Below are 25,035 nucleotides of genomic sequence, written 5' to 3'. Positions count from 1 at the left end.
GCCCTGGGATACGTTTCTTTGTCGACTCGCAGAAGTGTTTATGTAATTAAACACTTCTGGAAATTGCTCAAGGGCATTGTAGACAATCCTTCAGTGCTCGAGCAGCTTCAAATGTGGGCTCCTGAAGGTGGATATAGTTCTCGGTCGCGTCCACTATTCTTGCCTGTTAAGTGTAGAACTGGAGCACTTGCCAACTCTTCTCTGGCCAAGGCCATTTATCTGCTCAATTCTGTCCATAGTAATATTGACATTTTCTCTTGCACATATGGAGTTTTGGTTCAGTTCGTATGGGACAATGCACACCTGTTGAGGTGATTTGTGTCTGTTGTTTTGTCTTGTTTATATTTGTATGTATTATGATGTATTAGTTCTTTTGACTATCGTGACGCATTAGGTTTGCCTGTCAGGTCACGATGGTTATAATTTTAATAAATAAATAAATAAATAAATAAACTCCGTTGGATAAAATCCTACATAAAAGTTTTCTAAATAAAAAACAAAGGCTTAAAAGCTAAATCTGCATCGAAATAAAAAATAAAAAAATAGTTTTTTGCTTCAAAACAAGCTATTCTAAATATTAGATTGTTCGGATCACCATAAAAGCTTTTATGAGACTTGCAATTTAATTAACGCTGTTAATTCCTTTGTTTTACTGACTAAGATTTTAATTTTTATTATGATATAGAAAAGCACCCTCATAATTTTAGTTAGAAAAAAAAATATTTTTGCAAAATGGCGCCAAATTTAAAAACTTGAAGTTTCAGATAAAATCATACAAAAAATTGTGCCTCACAAAAATTGTTTAGAAGCTAAACCTGCATCAAAATAATCCCCCCCCCCTCCTCATACGAGATTTTATGCGACTTGCAATATAGTTAACGCTGTTAATTACTTTTTTTTTAAATTAAGACTTGAATATTTTGGTATAGAATAGAGCTCTTAATAATCCTTACATTATTAACAAAAAAAATCTCATAAAAATAGTTTTTTGCTTCAAAACAAGTTTAGTAATATAAGTATAACAAATCTGAATTGCAATTATTTAATAATATTTTGCTTTGAAATAATTTAAAATACCTCATAAATAGTTACCTTTATTTTTTAATAAAATATGAGCTTATTAGTGTTACAAAATCGAACGTAATTATTAAAGGTAATGTAATTTTTCACAAAAATTAAAGCACATCTTTTTTAGATGCAATTTAATTTAAATTCGTCAATATGTTTTTGTATGTTACTTTTCTCATAATAATGCTATCGATAATCTAGAGATTAGACAACGTTGCCACAAGAATTCTAAGCATTTCCTTCAATTCCTTTGTGATTATATAGATATCGATTATCTTTTATTTAGGACTATTTGCGTAACCTAATTTCAAATGACCCTAATCTGCCAAAAAATTCATCACGTGCGCTTATATAATGGCGGCGAGACGAATAAACTTTTTCTGCAAATCACAAAAAAAATATGTAGTTCAGATAATTTTAAAGCTACAGTGAATCATTATATACGAAAATTTAAATTTATGATATAATTGTGTTATGCAGCGTTAAAACTGGCACTCAAACACATAAAATACGCTAAAACACAATCAATGACTTATAATCACTCACATTGCACTAACTATATATGATCGATTGTGTTGTAGCGTTAGTAAGGTGTAACAAAATATTTTTTCATATCAGTAATATTTTTGAGCGGATGTGTAACCGATGCTATTTATTATTATTATTATTTATTAAACTGTAAACCTACTTTTAAATGATACAAAATGTTACGTTTTAATATTATTTTTTATGTTGAAAACATTTTGATATTTTTTGTTTTAATAATATTTTTAGTAAAGTTACAAACCTATTTTAAAAAATATTACAACGAAATCTCTTTGTAACGAATACCGAAATAACAAAATTCACAGTATAACGAATCTTTAATTTGTCCCCGAAAAACTTGCATACAAAATGTTTTCATTATAACGAAGACTGATCTCAGTATAACAAAATATTTTGATCCGAATTTAAGAATGACGTTGCAACTTTACACAATATTTCTCCAAATTCAGTTCGTTCTTGACGTGGTGTGTGACAGATGTGTTCAAAAGCGACATTACAGGTGTTTCGCTGACCCTCAAACTTTTTTTATAAAACCTTTTTTTTCACAAATTTTATTGTTTCATACAGTATCCTTAAAAATGGGCAAAAAACTATCTGTCAACCTTATAAGAGGTTATTTTGATGTTGTAGTAATGTGATAATTAAAATTAAAATATATCATCTTCCTTACGTTCAATATAACGAATTTTCAGTATACCAAAATGTATTCATTGGTTCCGTGAGCTTCGCTGTATTGAAATTTCATAGTACAATTTTTAATTTATTATTATCTAGTGAAGTTTTAAACCTATTCATAAATGATATACAATATTTAGATTTATCATTAAATATCTAAGTTTCAATATAACGATAAAATCTAACGTTGTAAATCTAATAAATAATATAAAATGTTTTTTTCTGGAAATATTTAGTCAAGTTGTAAACCTATTTTCAAATGAATTGAAAATGTTAAGTATTTTTTTATAGATTGAACTATTTTGTCTATCATTGAAAATCCTAAATAGTATTGTCCAATTTGAACCATTAAATTTTTAAAAATATTTTAAAAAATCAGAACGAAGCAAAAATTATATTTAAAACCCAAAAAGTTGAGGGTCCGGTATTCGCACACTCGCTAGCTATCGGTACCTCACGATAGTGAGGTACCGACAGCTAGTCATTATATAATTGATTTACAAATAAAAGCATTAATTGACTTTCTTTACCCTTAGAATAGTGAGTTTTGTTGTTATTTATTTATTATTATTTAAACAATAATGAAAAAATCTATGATTGCTTTGTATTAGTATGTTTTAATAATTTATTGTAAAACTTTTTTATTATTAAATTTTGGTAATTTATTTTACATATTTATTTCATATTATTCGGCTTTTGTGGATTTTTTATATCAAAACAGAAGCTCCTAATATTTTTTATAATATAAATATAAAATATTTTTTGCAATGTTAATTTATTTCATACTCTTTAATTTAATGGTATTATTTTGTATAGATTTACAATAATCTAAATAAAAAAATATAATTTTAATATTTTTTATTTATGATTTCTTAAGATATATATATGAATATATATCTGGGGTACCTCAAAACAGTGAAAGATAGACCGCCGTACATGTACGGAAATATTCTCAAAGGGTTATTCTGAAGAGCTGCATTTCATTAGAAACAGCTAAATATATATTTTTAATAATATGATTTACATACACTTTCTTATAATTCTGTTGCAACAAGCCAGTAAAATAAAATCTATTTAATAAGTAGTGAGGAATTCTATAAATCAGTGACATATATTTTATTAATTACAGCTTACAATAAATATATTTAATTTAATTTAAATTATTATATGACTATTTCTATCCGTGAGGTTAGGAAAATCTAGGAATACCTAATATGTGACGATCGATCGAAATTTAATTTATATAAAATATACTAATTTTAATCTGTATTTTAATTTATGACATGCACAATATAATCTTAAATATCTTAAAAAAATATTTTTGTATATACTTTTAAACTAAACACCAATTTATTATTATTCCATGATTATTATTGCCAAATAAATAGACATGTGAAACCCTTTATTATTTTTGAGATCACAAAAAAAACAACCTAGTAGATATAATAACTAATTTTAGATATAAAATGTCAGGTAATATATTATATTTTATTTTCCGTCTTCAAGTATTTAAATACCTGTTAAAATTAAACTATTTTTAAGGTACAAATTTTAAAAATTTAGGTTTAGAAATATTAAATATTGATACACTTAATTTAATTAAAAATAAATTTGATGAAAAGTAAGTCTTTATGTCGAGATAGATCAATACTCACACTTACACTATATGAAATAGTTTCTATAAATATGTATTTATCTATATAGTTTAAGAGTTTCATTGCGGTTTATACACACACATATATTACATAAATTCAGCACTCGTAATGAAGTAAGCAAACCGGATTGCAGCTCCATTTCATAAATATATTTATATATTATAATAGTAACAAATTTTCAAATTGCTTTTATTATTTTAACCCCCGCATTAATTATACATTTCTAATTATAAAAGCTTGAATCATACAATATATTATTAACTCTGAACGAACCAGCATCCTTTATGCTAAGTTTTATGCTAAAAGTACCATTATTCATTCATTTCTCAGTTTCTCTCTCATCCAATTTAACATTAAATACAAAGCATTATACTTATTTTGTATGTTTGTTTGTCGCAATGTAAAATGAACTTTCTTTACCTCATTCAACAGCACAATATACATTGTTGAAATATTAAAATGACAAGATTCACATCGCAACAATGAAAGAGCTCATATTTTGCATTACGTGCCGCAAAATTTGCGTGCCTTTTTTAATTTGACAATACACCGCAAAAAAATAATTAATAAAAAACACTATCGCAACTTCAGACACGTTTACGTGTTTAATCACATTAACGAGTGACAAATCATATGCTATGTTCACCGTCAAATACAATATTTTTTCATTATTTTCAGATTTATACGTCGCCCTGGAGCCTTTGGACCAAGGAAATGACGTCACGGGGCGTCGTAACTCTACCTTCGGTAAGGCGACACAATATTCCATAGATAATTGATTGATTATATGCTATTTATATATACTAAACATTGACAATGTCATGATACATTGTTCATACTATTTTATCATAAAGATGACTGGGTCAAAAATTTCTTAAAATTAAATCACTATCTGAGCGATTTAAGATTAGGGAATCTCTGAAAATGTTTCTGGCTAGTAACGGAAAAATACAGAGTGATTTATACTGAAGCTCATATTGTTTCGTACCGCCAAAGTTTTTTCTCAGAGAGAGGGTGTAAAAAACAACTTTCGAAACCATTAATCATAAAATCGCGATGGTTGAAAGAAAAACCACGAGACTTGTTAGCTTCGCGTTGGATGAAAAATTATGTATGTTTTTTATCATGATAAAACATGATAAAAGGGCATTTAATTGTGTCAAAAATGATTCAACGTTTTAAATATTATTTTGTACAAAGTATTATACAACTGCTATAATATTATTTATTTAAAATTAAAAATTATTAAAAATAAATTATGCTTTTAGAAGACAGGTTTATATCTTTATCTTGATACTTTTAATCTAGACAATTCTTACAAATAATGTGTTAACTCTTTACTTCATTAAAGTAGGCTTTACTAACTAAAAGTTTTCAATATATAATTGTAATTAAATATAAAATTATTTATTATATGATAGTCTTTTTTTTATATAAATTCTATATTATTTCATTTACATGAAACAGTGTTAATAAAATAAAAACTCCCTTTTTTAAATTTGCTAATACAACTAAAAATATTATTTTTGTGTTGCTTAATATTAAACATTAATCACAAAAATATTTTTTTTGAATGAATTTAATTAATACAAAATATTTTTATATTATTTCATTTTTTTTAGTGTATGTACTCTCCTTAAAAAAAATAAAAACTATGATTTTTAAAAAGATAATAACAAATATTGATAGCAATTAAAAATAAATTATTTTTTTACAACTGAATTTGATTTCTGTTGTAATTTTTTTTTTTTATTTAAATATAAATTTTGAAAAAAAATTAACCTCAGTACTTTTTTTATCTATGATGCTTTTTTTTTAATAAAATATTTATATAATATTTTTTTCTAATGCCTGCACTACACTCTCTGTAAGTTGGCCAAGGTTGGCCAAGGACGGATAATATAGTGGGTTAATTCGGGGTTACTTCGGTCGAGTTCGGTTCTACCCGCTCTAAAATCTCTCGGAAGTTGTCCGAGTGTTACCGAGAACGGGAGGTAATGTGGTAGACTTGGCCAGCTTCGCGCGAGTGGTGAGATACATCTCCTATCGCTCTCTCGCGTGTTAAGTGACGACAGTGAGAGAGATAATGATATGATTTTTCGCAAACTGATAACTCGGTTCAATTTCAGTATGCGTGTAGGCATCCTATGGTCAACACGTATGTCGAGCGCTGCGTTGTAGTCACGTGGTCAAGTTATAATACCACATGCTTATCGGGGACTTCAACAGACTCTTACTGACATCTTTAAATATTTTAGGGCATCAAAAGGGATTAATTATATTTTTGATAGTATATTCTTCTAACAGATATCGTTATTATTTATTTTTTTCATATAAAATGAAATAATTAAAAAATAATTAGTGGTACTTTTGTTAAAAAAAATCGTTTCGAATATCCTTATGTATTTTTCTAAATCAGTTTATTTAAATGTCACACCATAACGAATTCTCATTTAGAATCGGTGGTGACAAACTCTAGGATAGTTACAGATGTGGTGTTCGTATTCTGAAGTATCATTTTTATGCCTTATTGCGTTTTGCAAAAGCCGACAAAGATTTTGCGTAAATTGAATATTTACGACTGAAGTTTTCACTGATATTGTATTGGTGAGTGCCCACACAAACTTTTATAATTATCAGGAGCGTAATTTTAATATTATGACAATTTAAAAATTGCGATTTTTGGCACATTTTTCGATCGCGCGCAAATATGCCAGCTGTACGTGACAGAAGCCGCCGTCCGGACGGCATATGAAACTTGGTCGCTTACTCGAAGTCGAAGGTCTCGGCAGACTTCAGGTGTAATTTATTAAGGATTTTTTAACAAAATTAAATATTTTTTTACAATAATCTTTAAAACACACTTTTAATAAATCGTGTTTTTATAGCATTAAGCTGGTATTTTATATGCGAGCTTACAGAATGTTTCAATAATTTGATACAAAAAAATATATTTGTCAAATTCGTAACAGACATGTATTTGTACTACCTTTAACAATGTAGAATAAAAGGATCAGTTACATTTACCCAGGGAATAGTAAACTACTATGTTACGCTTTACCGATCAGTCACGCTATTGTCCCTTTTTACAACTTTTGCCTGAAATACAAATACGCATGTTAGTCGAGTAAATTATGATTATAAGATAACAAACTATGTGTTTCGTTTGACTTATGTATTATTATTTTTAATAAAAAAATATTTGTGCTATAAAATTCCACGGAATAAAATGCTTTGGATAAGACTTACATATTGATTCAAGTCCACACAACAGATTGTAAACTGAATATAAATCTTGCTGGGTCATCTCAAGTGATCAAGTTTAACTATAAGCTAGTCAATCTCTTGCTTAAAGTACAAAAACAAATCTCAACGGGTTTTTGTGTAATAATAAAAGCTCGTAATATTTAAGCTTCTGATTTGTTATTTTTTGTATTCTTAATATTATTAAAAAATATTATGTGTCATATCTATGGGGTGAATAAAAGTTAAAATGATTTTATCTTGATGTAGAAATTCATATATTTTTATTATCTAAAAATATATTTTTTATTGTAGAGAACATAAATTATTATAATAGTGAACTTTCGTGTGTAATAATTATTTACATGCTTTTTTGTCATTATATTTCGTATGTATACAGTAAATTAGGTTTAAATAGTTTAATCTCAAGGTAGAAATTATATAGTTGTTCATTATCTAAAAAATCTAGATTTATGTATATTTTTTTAATGTTAGAGAACATAAATTATTCTAATAGTAAACTTTCGCGTGTACTAATTTATATGCGTACATTTTTGGTTGAATAATTCAGCACAAAACTTTTGCTGTTCCCAGGTGATATAATTTTACTGGCTTTTTCTGAATTATATTTTTACATTCACATTATGACTAATGTCCATTATGCGCGAGCTTAATATTATTATTATTATTATAAAACAAACTAACATATGTATGTATTTAAAAATTTAATATAAAATATGAGTCGCTGGATTACTTTCCCTGGAGTATCGTCAAGTTTTTTATTTTATAATATTAGCCTAATATTTTAATGTTTTTTTTAAATTATTTAAACAACCCTTACATTAAAAAGACATTCATTGAAAATCACCCTTGCTTTCCTTAATTCAATCAGACGAAAAATACACATTTAAATTAGCCAAAAGGCACAAAGCTACCATTTATAATCCGGTAATTAGTATACGTTTGGGTTCAGGGGTTCTAAACATTTCAATTCGTTACTCTGCAGTATTCACTGCAGCGACTGACAACTTCCATTAATTTTCATATTTTCACGTCTGAATTGACGATGTTGCTGTCGCTTCAGCTTTTAATAAATCACAGAGTTTGATTTTTACGTTTTACTTTTATTATTTATTTATTTTGTAAATATATGCGCAGTATCTAAAAGCTTTATAGTAATGCTTCATGTATATAAAAAATACAGAAGCTTATGAATTATAAGTCACAATATTTGGTTCGAGTTGGTTCGTATTAGCCAAATCGAACTCACCTGAAGATCTAATTGCTTTCTTAAAAATGTAACGTGACTGCTTGGCAATTCCAAATCAGCTCATCGAAATGGAAGCGTCTGTTTTAAACTTTAAATGTATCAGATTGGCAACAGATCAAATGCATTTAAACACTTTTAAATCATCGGCATACAGAAAAAAATGGATTTTGTAACTGCCGTATTTATTGTCTTAACAAATAACGTGTAAAGTAGAGGTTTCTGGTAGGACCTTTGAGAAAACCCCGAAAGGGTCAATTATATTACAGCTCACAATTAATATATGTGACTAGTCACGACCTAACGATTTTATTTTAATTATTCACCACGATATACATCTGTGAGATTAGGAAAATCTAAGAAAACGTAACTTGTGATGATTGATTAGAATTATATTATTATAAAAATCAGTAATTATATTCTCCCATACACGATAAAATTAAAAATAACAAGTTTTCATATGGGATTTGAACTCAGGTCTTTCGCACTGTATATAAAACCATATAATAGATTAATGCAATGCTTTATTAACGATATACGTGTTTGGTCCACTTTGTTTTTGTTAGCAATAACACGCATTTTGTCGATCAGGTGAAATGTCAACGCCACGTCCGATTGTGTCGCTCACACACATTCACATACATTTTGGCAATAAAAAAGCCATTATCGACCGGTTTAAATTGGTAGGTACAGTACGCGTCGGTGCCTATTTTATTTTTTTATGGTTCGAAATCAAAGTTAAATTATATAACACCTCCCCCTATTTTTTGAGCCATTACGTTTATGGCAATGTATAGATGAGACTTATGTATTTTCCAATTAAATAAATATAAATACTCCCTTTTGAAATTATACCAATATTTACTCTGAAATAATTGCCAATTATCGAAACCAATTTTGTTTAAAAAATAATCTATTTATAAACGCCAAAGTCATTTTTTGCCAAAATAAACATGCAATAAAAATAAATAATACCCATCAATATCGTACGTTTTATTGCCAAAAAATAGATTTTAATATTATCTTATTCTTTTCCTTTTTCATATATATTAATAACAGTTTTCCGAAGTGAGACATAATAACTTGTCGCACCTTCCGTTATGACGCATCTTGTTGAGATGATTTATGTGGCATTTTTTAACTCATTTTATGTGAATTATTTTGCGTTTCAATTATATTTATTTTAACACCATAATATAATTTATTATTACAATACAATAATTCGCGTTGAACGATTTGGTATTTAGTGATTTAGAAATTGTTTATAAATCACTAAATAAATATATATTTCTCTACGCGTTTTGATCCCCTAATAATGTTTTTTTAGTATAAATTTTAATCGAAATTACAGCGTGAAGCTTGAGCATTTGACTTTTATTGTTTGTCATTTTTTTTATTTGCATATTTGACAATACATCCTAGAGACATTCCCACTTTACACATAAATTCCTTTGTATAGTCTACGAAACAAACAACTGCTAGAATCTTGAACTCTCGACATTTTTCATTAATCTGGCGAATATTGTGTATTTGCTTTTCATTTCCTTTTCCTTCAACAAATCCAACTTGTTTTTTTTGTATTTGATAACCTATATAATAATGCAATCGTTTTTTAATCACATATAATAATATTTTACTGGTGTGGATTATAAGCATAATTATTTTATAATTTGTGATTTTTTTGATAGATCCTTTTTCATATAAAATAATAAATATGGATTTATCTAGTCTTGAAGCCATTTAATTTTTTATGCCTTGTTCAGGTGGACATCCAAATTAAAGCTATATAGAAAAAATAAATTTTCCAACTGCTTGAAAAAATCAGCAAATGATTTTTGAGGTCGGTCAGCGAGAAATTTAACAACTTCTTTTTGTCTGAATTCAAAGTCAAGTGAGCCTCACAATTTGTGAGTCAAAATATAAAACAAATTCCCTCTTATGTAGACGCAAATTTGTTTTCCTGCAGGCGTAAGATTTTTACATTCACAATTTTATACTAAAAAAATCTTTAACTTATTCATAAGTGAATTTTATTTTTATTCTTTCGTGAGAATCGCAATTTAGTTTATTTTTCCTCAATGACAAATTTGTTAAAATTATTCATTTTAATCGTCTTGCGGGACAACTTCTCTTCGTCGATTTGTTTCAACAAAATAATTTCATATGCTCATTTTTACTTCATTAGATGAACGCCAGTGATTTTTTACCTTAGTTCTTATGAGACACTATGAATTAGCACTTATAACTGCATTAAATTTAATATGCCTCTCCTAATGGGCGAAACGATTATGGAGGCCTGTGCATATATCGCAGCGTTGGCGCGTATTGTGGGGGCGTATGATATCAATAAAATGGCTGAATATAGTGACAATATCATATACATTGGATTGCTTTATTAAATAGCTCGCTATTGCTCGCACCAATACATAGTTCAATATTTTTAGATTGAATAAATATATTATTTACATAAAAGTGGCTCTTATGTGTCTGGACAATTTATATTTATTTTTAAATTTAAGTTTGGTTTTGTCATTGTAACTGATTCTGATAATTAGTGGGCTAAAATGGTGTTGCGGTGTATTTGTATGCAATGTTCTTTAATTTTTCGTAGTAGTAATATACTAAGGTGTGTTATTTTTACTGCTTAATTTCAAAGAAGTTTGCGATTAAAAAATCTAATTTATTATGTTACTCCATGCCTAGCAACAGTATGTTATTACCGGTCTAAATATCAGTTTATAAAAGAAAATTGTATTACTTCTTGTTAATGCTTTTGGTGAATGTTGTTTTTTTTGTGAACCTAAATTTTGCGATTTGCTTAGTGAATTTAAGCTTGGATTATATCCAGCTTTTTAAACTCTCTACTCTTATATATTTTTAATAGTATATGTGCTACTAAAAGTTGTTTTTTTTAATCCAAATAGTGTTATAATTAGCAAAAAATATTTAAAAAACAATATTGTTTTCGTCACGTTACTTTTTATTAGTCTTTATACAAATAGATTGTGATACAATAACTTTTCTCGATTCGATACGATGAGAAACATTGCTTTAGAAGTGTAAACAATGATTAGGGTACAGCTCACACCACACCGCGTGCTGTGGTTGAGCTGGTGCATTATCAATTATTAAAATTATATGTGTAACTTAAAGTATCTTTCTTTCTTTAGCTAATATAAACAAACTTAAAGCCTATTCCAAGTGGTTTTATATGTAAATATTATATTTACGCTACATTAAACCAGAAGTAAATCATTTACACGGCTGCAAACGAACCATGCGCCTTTGGGTGAAGCATGTTTACCTTTTATGTGCCTTCGTATCGCTTACATAATTGGATATGAAAGCTCGTTAGTCTAAAAGTCAAATGTTTTCAAAATAGCAGAACCTGGGGCGAAAACGCCTGTCGATAATTGAAATTTGAAACGTTTCGATTACTACGATTGACCTCGTTATAATCGGTTTATTTTTAAAATCGAATAAACATGACATCAGAAAAATTAATAACGTTGTTGTAATATAAACGATAATCATACATTATTTTGAGAAATACGTATTTTTTTTTGCAATACTGGTAGTTGCATAATTGGGAATTAAGTGGAGAGTATTTAAAATTTGTATATTATATATTTTTTCTATATTTTAATTTTTAGCATTTTCTATTATAATTTAAACCCACTGCACGTTCAGAAGTCAAAGCAAACATCTGTTTCGCTAAACACACGAAGCTATGTGCCGCCCCCCCCCCCCTTCATACAATTTTTGCAGGGTCATAAAATCAGCATTTCTTAAAATAATAAATTGGTTATTATTAAGCTCTTGTTATTCGTGGATTTATATATGTTTTAGTGCATTCAGGGCTAAGAACCACATTAGACGATCCCATCGCGAATATGCCGCCCCCAAGCAAGTGCCGCCCGGGGCGGCCCACTAATAGCTACGCCACTGCATTGAGGCTTTTTTTTCATAAATTACTATTTATTCAACTATTATCGTCATCTATTAATATACATTTGAAACTGAACTAAAAATAATACAAATATACGGAAATAATTCATAAATTCATAGAAAAAACTTTGCTATTGTATTTTAAACATTGTATAGCCACATCTATGGACAGGAATAAATATATTATATAGATAAAAGTTAAGCTTAAATAAAACTACAATATATTAAAATATTTATTATTTACTCGTAACTTACATCAGAAAATCTCGTTAAACACAGAACTGAGCATCTCTTACAATAATTGTGGTTCAACATTTAATCAGTTTTATCTTATCAGTTATCAGATATTCTCGCATCTGATATACATGAACCATATGGCAAATGTCGGTAAATGAACATTTCTCATCTCTCTCTTGAAGCTATTTTTTTTACCATAATCCTAAAGTCTAATTAGTATTTTACATATGAAAAAGTATATCAAAGTAGTATAAATTACTAAAAGTTTACTTTATTTGTTACTCTCAAAAATATAATTTATTTTTAATGCATTATTTATTTTCAATAACACTAATATTATTTTATGCATTTAATAACTTCTTAAATACTTTTTTATTTCATATAAATCATACTTAAAATAATAATAATATATAGACCGCCTAATTATATTAGTAATTTTGATTTTATGTGTATGTTTTTCAATATTTATGTTAGTAGCACAATAATTATTAAATTTATTAAGCCAAACTTTAAAATGTTTACTGTTTCATTAGTGTTATTATTGTTCAAACAGTGTTTTATTTACTGTAGCGAAATAATATTTGCTTAAACGAAACGCACAATATAAACCATTATATTAAATATGAGACAAAATAAATATACATTTTGTAAATATGCGATATTAATGTGTGCTATGCTGTGAAGTGATTCAGTGTAGTAGAGTTCTGACCAGGCGCGTACGGTAAGATATATTTCTTTTCGCTCGCTCGCGTGTTAAGTGACGAGAGTGAGTGAGAGATAAGGGCGTGCGTTACATGCGTTCTTCACTCCCACTGCTTCGCACTCACTCTCGTCACTTAAAACTCGAGCGAGCGAAAGAGAATATATTTCACCGTACGCGCCTGGTTCTGACTTGTATATCTTTGAGTATTTGGGTAAAGTCCAACGTTTCTTTTAGTACTTGATCAACTGACAAATCAGACTCTTTGTTGTTATTTGTTACACATCTTATTAGCAACGTCGTTATTATATAGAATATGTTAATAAGGGATGCTGTGACCCATGTCTTTAAATACGATTTTTATGCAGTTCTTTTAATAAATTTAATGAATCCGTTCCTTTATATACGCATTATTTTATGTATCACGCCGAAAAAAACTATGTAGAGCTTTTATTAATATAATTCATAAAACACCCAAAGTTGCACAATAGCCGCAAAAACTTTCAAAACCCATTATTAATATTTTTAGAACAGCTTAAAAACCTAATTTTTACCTAAGACACACACAAACTGTTGTGTATATTTAATGGTCACTCAGAAAAATATCTTTTACTGAAGTGTATGACTTATATGAGTGTGTTCAGATTATTTATTTACATATATCTACAGGGCATAACAGTTTTACGCCAATGCAATATTAGTATTAATACTACCTACTGCAAGTAAAAAAGCAATATTTTCCAATGGCTGCTAAAAAATATGATAGCTATGCTTATTAGGAAGTTGTCCCAAAATGTTTCTGGTACTTAATCAGGAATGCAAGTGACACACAAAAAGAAAGTTCTTTGTATTTTGTTTTTATTTAACAGCTTGAAAAAGCGCTTTTTTCTAAATACACTCGTCGATGTGACTTAATAAAATCATATCTCAGCAGTTTTTGTAGGAAATAAAAATGGATAGTACTTTTATTCTTAACTAATTCTATTAAAAATAAATCAGTTGCAATATTATAAATACTACTTAATGGCTAATATGGAAACACACAGTACCTTCGAGCTCCTCAATTGATTAGATAGTTTAGGAATTAAGTAGATTTTTAGTAAAATAAATATTATATGTAATAACAACATCAATAACTGACAAAATCTTGTTAATCATACAATGAACGTAATTTACTTAAAGCCAATCTGCAACCAACGAAGACTACGGTACCTACTCTCAGACACGAATAACCTGTTAAACACTCGACGAACGACGTACAAAATCATACTAACGGGCACCTTGTTTTATAAAATATCTAAGGAGCACTAATATCAATTACTTTGATAAAAAAAAACCTTCCACAAGTCTTTTGCGACTAATTTCATCGCGACGATTATATATTTTATACAAACTGTAAGATCTTTCTTTATTTTCTATTAAAACTGAAAATTCATGTGTAAAAAGATTCATTATTTAGTTGTGCTTTCAGTGCTTATTCTTAAGTACTCACTATTTAAATATATGTATTGTAACATATATATTTAATATATACAATACAATAGAAGCAACAGTTGATGCTTTAATTAATAGATTACGGTCTCGTCCCAATTACAGTATCAAAGATTAACGTAAACGTATATATAATATATATATATAAATCAATATATCATAATTAAACATATAGAACATCTCTATCAATAATAATTAGACTGGCTTTTAGACAAGCTCTGTATAATTTTAACAATATGAGATTGAACGTCAAAAATATACTGTATATGAATAGAAATTCGATAACCTTTTATTATCAGATTTTGCTTCGTTAATCAAATATGGGTTAAAAAATATCTTTGATTAATTCGAATACAGTAAAATAATAATGGTTCTAAACTACATACTTTCATGTTACATAACACAAATGAAAATATTATCAGAAGATCAACGTGATAACCTTTTGAATAGCTAACTTTTTTATAAAAAATATACCAAATTTTATTACCCTCAAATAATAATACTCTTGAAAAAATTAATCAATGTGACGATTAGTGGGAAAAAAATAATGGTTAAACATATTCTTATAAAAAAGCAATAACCTTAACAGCTTAATAAAAATATATAAAGGCATAAACATACATTGTTATTATTGTGAAAATGTATACTATTATTTTCAACAACTTTGGTTTTAGCAAAGTCAACAAAATCATACAATTTTAATTAAAATTTGTTTGGCATGCATTACTGCTCAAACGTACTAGCATAAACCAAAAATAAATATAATCATTAGTTCAAAGCTTGTCAAATGTATATGTAATAAACGAAGAATATATTTCCACGAATTCCTTTGAATTTTACTTTATTTTTATTAAATACGTTTTACATGTGATATAGTCTCATCACATGTAAATAATGTTACAGGAACTCAGCTATATTTTAAAATATGAATATGTAGGTAAATGCCAAGATTATTTATATTTAGTAACTGTTTTTAAAAATAATCATATATTTTATGATTTATTTATTTTTTAAACATAATTTAATAATAAATAATGATTGTCATTGTGAGTGTTATGCGAGTTATTCGTGTCTGAGAGTAGATACTGTAGTCGTCGTAGATTGCAGATTGGTTTTGAGTGAACGTCAGTCGTCGTGTGCCAGTGATACATGATTCGATTAATTTTTTTTAAATTATCGGTTAAATTCCTGGCAAATCTTAAATTGTCTTGAGTTTTGAGTTTGTATAAATACCAGTATTATTATTTATTAATATATATGTTTTATTATATGTGATATATTGTATATATGTATGTATAACGCAATCTTCAGTACTAATATTGCGACAAAAGTACTGTTTATGTAGAATATAGATGTTTGAATGCATATATTTAAACAGTGAGTACTAAAGAATAAGCTATGAAAGCCTAATGAACTAATATATATATTTACATATTTAATCTGAATTTATATAAATAATATAATATTTTTACAGTTTTATACACAATATATTACACTGTCAGGACTGCTTCTTAATGGCGAAAGATTTTTTTTTTAAAGAAAGCTTATCATAAAAGTAATTGATTTTTGTTTCTTGGATCTTCAATTAAACAAAGCTTTTAGGATTGATACTGAGTGGTGTGATTTTGTAGCTAGTTAGATGGCAGAAAATCTGAGTTTATTGTAAAAATATATAATTTACAATAAATATGGCAGTATGAATTCTAATTGACAAGTTTTAAATGTATTGTGGTAGTCAATTCGACTGGTGCATTGTGATTGTGGTCCGTCGTGTCCGAGAGTATGTACCGTAATCTTCGTTGGTTGCAGATTTATTTTTAAAAAATGAATTTTGTGCTTGATAAGTGTCACATATCTTATATTGCACAAATTCGAGATGAAACTAATTGCGAGTCAATCGCATTGTGATTTATTAAGGAGCTCTAAGCCACTGTGTGCTTTGCATTATCACCTTATTGCACAGTAACATTGAACATGATTTTATTGTCTGGTTAATATAATGCAACCGTCTCAATTTTAATATAAAAAAATCTAAATTAGTTATGTTAGCACAGATTAGGTTTTTATATATTTACCTGAGATCAGCTAAATATATAATTTTTTCAATATATGAAAAAATACAATTAAGCCAAGTTGTGTATATTTGTTCTACAAAAATATTTAATAATTTCAGCTTATAATGAATATCTTATATGTATGTACAAAGCTATAATTTACTATTTTTAAATAAATTTTGTTTGAAAGTTTGATAAGACAACTATTAAGTGTCTGAAGTAGTTTTAAGTAAAGTTGTTTAAATATTTATAGCATCTATTGAAAGGAAAATTGCAGGTCTCGTAAATTGATGTCACACGATATCAGTAAAACATTTTCAAGCAGACCTATGTTATAATTTACTTGAATGAATAGATATTTGCTTATATAAAAAGTGTTTTACTTTTGTACATAAAATAAATATTTTATTTTAATATTTAAATTTAATTTTAAATAATTTTATAACGAATATATACAAGAATATAATTATTAGTCAAATAAATTTTGAAATATGTATATGTTTTTTTAAGCTAAACTAATTATAGTTAATGGTTAACTAGACATTTATTTTGATTATATTTTATTTTAATTTGTAAAAGTTTGTGACAGTTTATTATATTCTTATAAAGTAAATCATATAAGTTTTTTTTATTTTTTACAGCAATTTTTTAAAAACACACGTAGATAGGACTGCAATTTAAAAATATATATGATCATAATTATCAAATAAACATTAAATATATACACTTAATAGTGAAAATAGATTAACTGATTACTGGTTTGTTCCCTTCAGAAAAAAAATAGGTTGAGAATTGCGAAAATATTGCGCTGATATAATCTCCAACACAATACAATAAAGCATATCTTTCTTATCAATAGATAATTTATTACGAATCTGACCGCAATAACTAGACAGAGTTGCCCAATGTGTCATGATCGCTATTATACAAACAATTATAAACATTTTTTAAAAAGTAAGCTGTGACTGAATTTTTGCGCACACGAAAGTTGCACAAAAATACATTTTAAAAATATATTTATTTACAGAAATTTGGCTATTAGTTTTCCCTATATATTAAATTACTTCAGTTTGACATTGTATAATCACTAATAGGACGTTCTCTTCTGATCACAGACAAAGCACAATGTGTCATTGATTATTTTAAAAGTTACAGAGCTTTTACTGACCTTGATTTTGCTATTTGATTATTTTTATATATTTGTCATTGTTAAAAAATTGTTAAAAAAATGAAGAGGAAGGATGTATTAATTTATAAATATAAAAATATATTGTGCATAACATCATTTTGATTTTGGGTATCCATATACGATGATATTGAATTTTAAAGTGCGCATCTATCGCAATCATTATTTTTAATTGATTCGCTTTTTCTTTTGAAGCTTATAAAATCCGCATTCCTCAAACGCTGTAACTCCCTCGTTATATTTGCGTTAAACGTATAAAAAATGCGGCTCAAACTAGAGTACCAATTTGCATGAGATGAATAAATCAAGTCGAGTTCAAGTTCGGATGCGGAGTGAGTAAACGACAGGTCGTCAAATGTCACTTAAGCCTTTTCTTCCGCCGAGCTGACTTTGTATGGAAGTCGATATTGGCGATAATTTATTCACGAGCTTCCGGTACGATTCCATGCAGACGTTCGATAGAGCTTAATTGCGATTGCCTTCTTAATCAGGTCGATTCGAACCAGAGCTGTTATACTACACATGTGTGTGCAAGCTCACGCACATTTTGGTGAATGGTTTATTTTTAGGATCGGTGCAAATGTAAAGTGGGGTCAACCGCTTTAGAACATAGGTCAGAGGTCGAATGGTGCAAATTAATAATATAAATATTTAATTTGTTAATAGTAATAAATAGTAATAAATCCGTATATTTGAAGTGCCGAGATTTCCTTTCGCTCGCTCGCGTATTAAATGATGAGAGTGAGTGAGAAGAAGTGGGAGTGCGGAACGCATATAATGCATGACCTTATCTCTCACTTACTTTCGTCGCTCACTATACGCGGCTACTTCACAGGTCTTCTTGATTATACCTTATGAAATCTGTTCATAAATGTAAGATCAGGAAAACCCTGGAGGCTGATAGAATAGAAAATATCGTGCTAAGATATTTCCTTCAAAAAGCGCAAATTTTTTTAGGTACTTATCTTTTAAAAAAATGCTGCTTGCGAATTTTCGCAAAGCAATTTACTGAAAAAAAATTTAAGACTGTAAATATTTAAATGAAAAATTATATAATTAAAATATTTGGCAACGTCACTAATGAGCGCGGACAAATGGGCGTGCGTCAAAAGAGCGCTGCCTTATAAGCGCTGCGTCATAAGAGCGTTTACCAAAGTAGCGCTGTAACAAAATAGCGCGCGTCAAATGCGCAGACAGCCATATGAGCGTTTGACAAATGAGAGCACGTCATAAGAGCGCAAAAATACTTGGAGAAAATCAAGTAATGAATATTTTAGGAATTAGGTATACAAAATATATGTAAATTGTGAGAAATTGCAAAAAATAAAAATTCACGAGATATAGGTGGTAAAATTAGTATTTTGTGTGCCAGAGCGTAATGACGATTAAAATAATTAGTCAATGAAAACATTATTATTTATTAATTATTACGTACATACTCGAGTATGGCTCCCCATCCCCATACGTACGATATACATATATTTTTACTAAAATGAAACGCTGATTTTGAATTTATCATTACATTTGTTCTGTAATGTTTCATTAAATTGACAAATAATTATCAACTCGACTTGGCAGGTATACAAAGGTCGTCCGACCTTTTTTTTCATTTATTTTAGACAACTACATTTTATCGTGAAAGTCGAAAACAAGCACAATATAAATTTTAAGAGCTAAGTGTAAGATAAAAAAATAATCTGAAAATAAATGTGAATGCAAAGGGGTAAAACATTAATTTTGCTAAATTCATTTTAATCATATTATATAATTATCAAAAAGGAAGTTACCTATGATTTTTTAAATACCTAATTGTAACACTTTACAAAAAAATTCACCGCTTTCCAGGTGCATAACAATGCATGACATTGGTGAATGACCTGGACGATACCCAATTGTTTAAAATTATTTTTACGATATTAAAACTAAAGTAGTAATTGGTGAATCAGTATGATTTTTTTTAAATACTTTTTTAGTCTGATATTTAGTTTTAATGTGTTATTCCTAGAGACTTTAATTTTTCGCGATTACGATAAAAGTATATTTTTGTGAATTTCGTGCTTTGTCCATTTCAAAACGGGTAGTATTTATACAAATAGAACAGTTAGAAAAAAATAGTAATCTGTCTAATATTCTAATATTTTGTCCGAGTCCTTGCCTTTTTACCTGGCTATCGATATCATATTTTTTTCCGTTATGTTACATATTTGTTAAGCTTCAAAAACTACTTGGCAGCACGCACATTTAGAAACTGTTATAGATTAAATTGTTATCTATAAAGAAGATTAATCCTTATAGATAGTTGTAAGTCATTCGTGGTATTTTTTTTTTATACTTTTCAAAGACAAAAATGAATCATTTTGCGAACGTTTATAGTCAAAATTCAAAAGTATACTGAGCGCTATTATATTTATATATAACTAGCCTATTTAGCTTTAACTGTAAAATGCAATTTTTGTGAATTACTAAAGTTTATTCTCACACTAATTTCCAAGGCTCAAAACATAAAACAATTTCGCGATAAGGGCCAAATCCACGATAAGCATTTATCAGCGCTATTTCTTGGTTATTATATGTATATATAACTACCTTATCCAGTTTAAAATAGATAACGGTAAAATATGCGATTTTTGGAAATTCCAAAAGTTTGTTCTCACAGTAATTTATAAGTCGCAAAATATAAAAAAATCGCGTAAAGGGCAAACTCCACGATAAACACTTATCAGCGCTAGTTCTGTATTATTACATTTATATATAACTATCCTATCTAATTTAAAATAGATAACTGTAAAATATCCGATTTTTGGAAATTCCAAAAGTTTGTTCTCACAGTAGTTTCCAAGGCTCAAAACATAAAAAAAAATCGCGTAAGGGCCCACTATAAACATTTATCAGGTAGGTATTTATAATAAAATTACCGACTTAAGCATAAGTGTTTTATGATATCGGGTAACTCTCTTAAATTCTTGAATAAAAAAATCAAACTGCTTAAGTGATATTTTATGATTAAATATGCACAAATGATAAGTAAATATTTACATATATCTTATGTATGTATATTATATTTTGTTTAGACCGAATAATGTTTTCATCTTTCAATTCTTTTCTAAAAAATATTACTTTTATTTTCGTATGTACGTATATATATATATATATATATATATATATATATATATATATATATATATATATATATATATATATATATATATATATATATATATATATATATATATATATATATATATATATATATATATATATATATATATATATATATATATATATATATATATATATATATATATATATATATATATATATATATATATATATATATATATATATATATATATATATATATATATATATATATATATATATATATATATATATATATATATATATATATATATATATATATATATATATATATATATATATATATATATATATATATATATATATATATATATATATATATATATATATATATATATATATATATATATATATATATATATATATATATATATATATATATATATATATATATATATATATATATATATATATATATATATATATATATATATATATATATATATATATATATATATATATATAAATATATTTTAATATGTATTTAATTATATTCATTATTTAATTAATTATAAGATCATGATTTGCATCACATTTATTTGTAATACATTTTTATTGTATCGCCCAAAAGACCATCGCCCATTTTGACCGATTGAATTGTCTCTATAGTATGTATGTATACTAAACACAATAATTCATTAAAATACTAAATTAACCTAAATTTTCGATATACAAACATATGTCATATGTGTATGATTAATGATAGATTAATGTTCTTACAGTTTAATATGTAAGACAATAATCGTTTAATTAACTGAAATATATTATATAATATTCGTACTCAGTCGTTATTCGAGATAGAGTGTAGTCGTATAAAATATATACCCAAGAACCAACCAACTGTTTATCGTCAAATAGCAAAAAAAAGGTCTATACCTGCCCTAAACTTTATGCATTCATTGCAGGTAGAGTAGATATATATTTGTCAATTTAATGAAACACTACCGAACAAATCTAATGATAGCTTTAAAATCAGCGTTTTATTTTAGTACAAAATATATGTATATCGTACGTATGGGGATGGGAAGCCATACTTTCGAATGTACGTAATAATTAATAAATAATAATGTTTTCATTGAAAAATCATTTTAATCGTCATTACGCTCTGGCACATAAAATACTAATTTTACCGCCTATATCTTGTGAATTTAAATTCTTTGTAAATTTCTCACAATTTACTTATATTTTATATACCTAATTCCTAAAATATTCATAACTTGATATTCTCCAAGTATTTTTGCGCTCTTATGACGTGCGCTCTTTTTTAAAGCGCTCATATGACTCTCTGCGCATTTGACGCACGCTATTTTGTTACAGCGCTACTTTGGTCAACGCTCTTATGACGCAGCGCTTATATGACGGCGCTCATTTGACGCACGCTCTTTTGACCGGCTGCCAAAATATTTAATATATCAAAACATTCGAACGATTTAGTTTTACTAATCAATCAGATTATTTTTTATTACGAAATAATTATTATATTTTTAGTAAATTCAATACCGGTATTTTCTATTTTTTTAGGTAATACCGGTATTGAAAATGTTGGTATTGTTTCAATCCCAATCTTATGAATAATGTAAAAATGAGTTTTTATTAATTACACTATAATTAAATCAAATTAATTATAATGTGATGTGAAAGAATATTATTTTTATGATCCAATCATACGTAAGTGAACACGCTGCTGCATTTTACATGACATTTCATTTGATAACAACAGACACAAAGCTCGTGGTGTACATAAAACTTATTACTGCTTTGAAATTAAATTAGTTTATAATTGAAACTACATTGTTATGCAGCACGAGTTGAGAATTATTGTATGAATTTTAAATAGTAGTATTTTTAACTAACAAGTTATTAAATAATATTGTGTTTCAATATGTTTGTAACTAGAAAGTATATTAATGTTTGACTCAGAGAGTTTGACTCCTTGTGGGCGTAAGAAAAATCTGAAGGAGTATGAAAGACATTGACGAGCAAAAGTCTGCTTTTTTGTGTTAAACAAAAAACGACTTCATTTCTCAATATTTTTATCTAATTTGTACCCGAAAATCAGATTATTGTTTAATTCATGGATTTCTATAGAACTGATTTGGGCGCCTAAATAATCAGAAGCAATGATAAAAATTGGGTAAAATAAATTTTCGCCATTACATATGTAAATACATTAGAACCTAATTGTATTAGCAAATCAAAGGTACTGCAAACTTTCACATGCTTAAGCCTTCCTTTGTATATATATATATATATATAATACAAACATTAAATCTTAGTGACTCGGTAGTCTTGACTTGAAAGTACATGTGTATATATGTATATATATATATATAATTATGTATTCACATTCATTTCCTAGCTTAAGTATCTCTTGTATAAATTTTAGAATATTTGATGCTACTAAAAGACGCATTAGGTAGAGCAGGCGAATTGAACATACTCTGGAGAAACGGGATCTAATGCGCTAATGAACGGATAAACTGTTAATAATGTATTTAAGCTGGCATGAGTAATCTATTATATATTATTGGATCCTCATGAGTGTATCCCAGTGATAATCTATTGTATTATAATTAAACTAAAGCATGTACAAAGGGTAATTAACAAATTTAGCAAAATCAAACTAGTAGTTAGATTTTTATTTATACAAATGTGTGAAAATGTTTCATTAGTATCGGTTAGCATAACAAGTAAGGGGAAAAGTCGAAAATTTTTATATTTTATGTGTGTTAAATTTACTGAAAAATCAGGAAAAAAAACATTTTTTTAATGTACTTCATATTATATTACTCAAAGTTATTAAAAAATATATTTAGCACGAAATCAGAATCACTATTGAAAAAGCTCATTTTAATCAATAATTCACATTTATATATTTTTTAATTTATACTGCTAGATTTTTTATTATAAATATATTAATAGTAAAATTGATAATTTTTTTATAGCGTCATATGATTAACAGAAGTAATTTTTTTAAGACAGCTATATTACAATATGAAAGGTAGTAGTGAAATATTTTTTTTATTCATCTGAACCTAAAATAAAATGTGTATTGTTGGTGCTACATAAATCCAAAACAAATATGATTTATTTTATTTATATTATTATCTATGAATAATATAAAACCTATCCCATACAGATCTTTAAAAATTAATGTAGCTAAACTCTGTGGTTCAAGTATTTGTTTTTACAATGATAACAGTATAATGAATTTTAAAGTAATGAAATAAAAATAAAATATAGATTCAATCAAAAAATACCTCCTAAAGCTCAGATCAGTATCGTAATTTTAAGTGCTAAAATTTTATTTTACTGTTGGAATCAAATCGAATCTCTCAAGTTACTGAAGTCCAGCACTTTACCGAAAAGCTATTACTACCTCATATGTATGTGTGTACATATATACGTCATATAAATAAATTTATATGTGTTTTTGAGACTCATTGTTATATGTGTGTGTATTATTTATATTGTATAAATGTTTTTGTTGTATGTTTGTTTAAATTTTGAAATGGTTTTAATCACATAATTTAAATATCAATCTTTCAAGTCTTTTTCTACTAAATTATGATATTTTTTAATTATTAATTTATTTATTTATTTACAATCTGTCTATGTATAAACAATTAGTATTTTTTATTATTATGATATTGGCATGTATATCTCTCCATGTTTATTATTACAAAATCTTATTTATTTGTTTATACTTATTTACTTTTTTACATGTATTTATTCTAAATTGTTTAAGTCGTCTGGTGTAGTCATATTTACAGTCAAGTTGTTTGGTTGCCATTTTGTTTGAGTGG

General features: G+C 27.1%; 1 protein-coding gene across 1 annotated transcript in view; it reads left to right on the top strand.

Annotated features, from left to right (window-relative positions):
• LOC148231620 (uncharacterized) overlaps window positions 1–25,035 on the top strand; it is a 186,189-nt gene that overhangs the window by 86,238 nt on the left and 74,916 nt on the right. The window contains exon 2 of the mRNA XM_088193066.1: window positions 4,623–4,691. The gene's annotated coding sequence lies outside the window, so the exon portion shown is untranslated. The remainder of the gene's footprint in view (window positions 1–4,622; window positions 4,692–25,035) is intronic.

The sequence above is a fragment of the Plectrocnemia conspersa genome, unplaced genomic scaffold (genome assembly GCF_051122295.1).
Source record: "Plectrocnemia conspersa isolate PC_06_02 unplaced genomic scaffold, ASM5112229v1 ptg000009l, whole genome shotgun sequence".
Lineage (NCBI taxonomy): Eukaryota > Metazoa > Arthropoda > Insecta > Trichoptera > Polycentropodidae > Plectrocnemia > Plectrocnemia conspersa.
This window is presented reverse-complemented; position numbering and strand designations above follow the sequence as displayed.